The following is a 5,222-nucleotide window of genomic DNA, read 5'->3' as shown; positions in this document are numbered from 1 at the left end:
AGATAGATAGTTACATGGATATATAGTTAGTTAGATACATAGATAGATAGATAAACAGATAGATAGATAGATATATAGATAGATAGATAAATAGATTCTCCTAGAGATAGGTAGCTCTGACCAAACTCACAACTTATCACGCCCGGTAGCACGCAGTCATCTCTGACTGAGCTGTTTTGTAACTCTTAGAATATTATTGTCAAATTCTTCCACTTTATATGGCCTCTGCATAAGCGCATTAAGCTACCTGTGTAAGGGGATCTTTGAGGTCAGTGCCCCTGGAATACAGTCCGTCTTTTGTAATTCGAAAAGAACCTTAAGACCGGACCGACGTTTTCGGTAACAGGTCATGCTCCTTTCCATTTAATATAACTCGATGTGCGATGATCTGGCCTTGTATTCCGCTTCTTAGCAGAACTTTTCAATTTTGCTGAACGTGTCTTTGTAGCTAAATTATGATCTTCTATCCAACTCAATGTCGTCATCTTTAAAAGACGCATTGGAATACAAGTAATCAACCTAACTTCCTAATTCCGTTTGCGTAAGTGAGCAGAGTCCTCGTAAATTTGCATTCATAATTGACTGGACCAAGATATTCTAGAAACTAATTCCCTAAACAGTTCGAATAAAATTTGTCACGCGGATTGTGGTATATTTTCTATTCCTCGGAGCATTCAAGAAAGTTAGACGTATTGAATACGTCAGAGTTGATGTAAAGAATTAGTTATCTAAAGCCAAACAAGTTTCTACACTGTGAACATTCAAAGCGGTCAAATCGTGAGAGCATTGTCTTGGGATTAAACAGATTTGAATAGAGTTCACGACTGCACAGCAGTTTGTCATCCGGAAATTCCAAGGTCACTCAATCGGTTGTTGGGTTTAAATGTGGACATTGGTGCTACAGCAAAACTACGAAAAACTTCAAAGCAGCAATGTCCAAAAAGAAGTCCGCGAATTTTATGACTAACACACTACTCACGAAGTTGCTGAAAAAACTTCACATTCTTTGTATCTAAGTTTCAGTAAGTAGCTGTTGCGAGCAGTCTTGAACAAAACGTCGGACCAGAAAATGAGGGGGGTTCTATCATCTTGCCATTTATCATGTAGTTTAATTTCAAATGCCTTTTGGGGACAGCAGGAGTTTCCTTTTCACACACCGCAAAGAAGTATATTTTCTATTCCTCGGATCATTCCAGCAAGAAAAAGACCCTCATCAGAGCAGACGGTCCTCTGAATGGGTTGTGTCCAGATTAAGTTTGGGAAGTCTGGTAGAGTTCGTGTCAGCAATGGCGACATTCTTAAATTCAGTTTCAGCACCGGTTCCCACCCCCTTACTCAATAGAACAGTCTACAGGTCCAGATCTCTCATGTTATCTAAGTATCCCCTCAACTCAAGTGATTTTTTGTCCTATGGCTTGAGAGGCCTTAAAAGGCTGAATTTACATTAAACGGACCTAATGAAACAACTAATTCCTTAATTGGAAACCTTCAGGAGGACGACGGAGACAAAAACAAAAAAGCCATCACTGTGATTCGGCATCCGTTGGAACATAAACGTCGAGTGTCCGCCTCGAAGATCAGGCGAGTGAGACTCTTGTATGGAAAAATCAAACACCTAACGTGGACTCTGAATATTGCCACTCCACTATAAAAGGGATTCGGGAATTTTCGGTTGTTGGGCTGCTGAGCAGGCAGACGCTCTCGGAACCGTGGTTCTAGATCAGGGGATCTAGTTATATGATCAGAATCATTTGCCCCCCCCCCCCCCCCCCTAGAATGCAAAAAAGAAAACAAAAAGGCCACGAAACAAACAACCTCGATAAGCGTACACTTTATTGATTGTGTAAAATAATTAGACATACTCATGGGACCGTCGAACTCAAACTACCTGTACATTCAGACCTCCAGGCGGGCAGCCAGAAAAGGCAATAATCGATACAACGTTTTGTAGCTGGACCAATCGCACGTTTGAAATCATGTTCTGAAAAGGCACAGTACTTTCTGTATATTTATTATGGAACCTCTTTGTGCAAGACACATCAAGACAGGTTTGATCATCAAAACTGAATCGTTAGCTGGTTTCGCACTTACTAACTCATTGGGTTGTCAACCAGACCAGGTGAGGATAGTCAATCTTATATCAAAGTCCACTGTAGCGAATTTTGATCAAGTCCTAAATCTTACGATGGCTTTTCTGTGAGTAAGCTACTAGCTTCCGCAGTAGCCGTAATTCACTGTCAAACGACGTGAACAAACACTGCAGTTGTCATGTTCACGATTCTCACTAAGTGGATGGGCCAGGCTCACTCTCTTGAACGATGATGTATCAAGACTGATGGAGGAAACTATGTTTCGCATCAGAGGGGTCAGCCTGCAAGAAGGTAAGTGGTCACTCCAGAAGATAAGGCCCGCAAATTAGGACAACTCTGAAAGCTTAATCTGTTTTTTCTGATCTTTCTGCAAATAGTTGCTTGGAGTTCTCATTTGTTGAGGACTTCAGTTCTCCGAAAGCGGCCTAGGTCTGAACTCTTGAAGTACCTGGCCAGCTTTCATCCGAATCTTTCGCCATCATCCCCTGTCCATCCCTGCAACTAATAAGACTGTCTTGACACGACAAAGTGACCACCTAATTAACCTATGTAAGTATTGAGTAAAGCTGCTACTTAAGTCTGTAAAAAGAAAATTCTTCCCATTGTTTTGATGAAATAACCTGCAAGATCTGGAAAGAAAGATTTTAGGAAGGTACAATTTCTTTTAGGGGCCCTCATAATACAACTCTGGTCCATACGGTCGCAGCGCCAACTCTGTCACAAAAGCAAATTAAAGACAGATGCCATGCAAGTTTATTCGTCGTCATCTAACTGGAATTCACATCATTTATGCAAAAACGACGGAAGATCGGTATCTTATCAGGTCAAAAGTTACTAGGATACTACCATGCGAAACAAGGATATGTGGTACACCTTATGCCAAGGACGAAAAACCAACCGGCATGATTCGTTCATTGTGCCTTGTCAGACTAGATAATCTCGTCACATGAAATCCACTCTTAATTGCAAAAGGCGGTGATTTGTCAGTGCCTAGAAAGGATAGTAGTGTATAGAAGCACGCAGTGCTTTTGGTCTACACTCATCCTCTTGCATTTTTTTCTAAATGTGACTTACTTGAAAAGATGGATATTTCTGGAACCAAAATTCCCTCAAAGGATGAGTTGCTACACATTTGTAATTTCGGCAGTTCTCTCATAAGCATGGTTTTCCAAGGTAAACAAATACCTGTCATCGAAAACCCTTTCAAACCACAGCACATAACCTTCATATTCATGATCATTCGCTGATATTTAAGTGTAATATGTTCATCACTGGCATCACTCAATAAATTCGGAGCGGAAATCAGACTGGTCTGTAAGTAATACCTTATCTTTTGCTTGAGTTTGCTCGTCGCAACTGTTTCATTTTGCTGTCATTACAAGCAGTCGCGTTTGTTGTTGCTAAATTGTAATACAAGTGGTTGTCGTTGCCCAGTGCACTCAAGGTGACAGATATCTGCAGCTGAGTTTCATCGGTAGACCGTGTGGGACATGCGAACTTAATATTTTATGATCTACCAGCCCTCAAAAATGAGACTGCCACGGCGCTACGGTGCCCCAGTGTCACGCCCAGTAGGAGGAAATTCGAAACATTCGTTGCGCTACTTGCGCGCCATAAGTAGCGTATAATTATTGTGTGATAGCTCACCTACCCATACATCGTCGAACCCCTCCAGAAAAGTGTGGTGAGTGGATTTATGGCACTAAATACACTTTTTTAAGAAACAGTTAGTGAGTAAACCATTTGGTTACTATGGGTTCCTCGTGTCCAGGTTGAAACTGCGAAGGAACTATCTCTGATATCGATTTGTTGTGTAGATGTGTTATATACTACTCTTTTATTTAGGTGGATAAATGGAGGGACTGAAATCTTCTCTGTTGCAGGTAGTGGTGCCAGACATCCTTTCAGTTTTGTCAGCCTTGTGCCAGCTTTCTGCAATGAGGCAAGCCACCGTTATGATACGCCGAGTCAGATCTTGCTCCCAAGTAAAACGCTCATAAAATGTCGCTGCCCAGCATCGAATATTCACGGCACTCAGTCGGACACGTTGGTTAGGTTGAACAAATTCGACTTAGGTTTGTTTGTCCAGCGCATAAAACGTCTGACAGTCCCTCGTCTTTACATGAGTGCGCTCAGCTTTGGCTGACTGACGTGAGTGCAACTGTAGCATGGGACGCCAGGAAGTCAGCAGTGTTCGACGTTCGAGAGGATGTAGCGACGGCACACGTCAGTTCCGAAATGTGCAGATATAGAGGTTGGTATGACGGAATCAACACGGTACGCACAGCACACATTCGCACAGATCGGATGACACGACCGTTAAGAATCAACAAGGCACGCACAGCACACATTCGCACAGATCGGATGACACAGAAAAGAACACCGGACCGTGGCAAGGACACAGGTGTATTAAACCGAAACCGAAACCGGTCGACGGGGGTACAAAGTCAGGTGAAGGTCAATCAGGGGGTGTAAAAGAGGGTTACTCTTTCCTGCCCGGGGCTCGTGGTGGCTCGTCCGTGGTACCTGCAATAGGGAGAGAGAGGGGCACGTATAAGGTCATATGAGGAACGGGCAAGCAGATACATTCGGGTTTCAAATGCGTTACACAACATCTGGTTGAAAATTGCGCCACTTGTATATATTTACCCATCACCTTGCGGTCTAGATTTTGGCAGGAAACTAAAAGTGCTCTACGAAGTGCATGTCAAATGTTGAATCCCGTTATTATCAATACTGAATCCCTGAAAACTTTGTCTGGTTGCACGCAGCTTTGCAAAGGCCGCAGGCTATTCGCACACCCAAATTGAGTTCGCCGAAATTATATGGTTTTCGAAGTTGCTATTTTAATGGGGAGTTATTACAATCAATTTGCACCTTCCCGTGACATGTTGCACGTGGCATTTTGTTTAAGTGAGCGAAATGTCAAGGTCATCGATCATCGCTTATTTGTATTTTTTGCCGGTTTACGCGACATAAAACACAAAATCGAACTTTGGCATATTTTGGCGTTCCGCGGTGTTCCTGAAGAATAAAATAAAACAAAAAAGTATTTAATGCTAATGCTACTGTACCACTTGTAAACTGCTCTTTTTCATGCTCAGTATCATCTTCTTTTTTCCCATCCCATCA

This window comes from Opisthorchis viverrini (genome assembly GCF_000715545.1).
Source record: "Opisthorchis viverrini unplaced genomic scaffold opera_v5_95, whole genome shotgun sequence".
NCBI lineage: Eukaryota > Metazoa > Platyhelminthes > Trematoda > Opisthorchiida > Opisthorchiidae > Opisthorchis > Opisthorchis viverrini.
Note: the sequence above shows the minus strand (reverse complement) of the source record.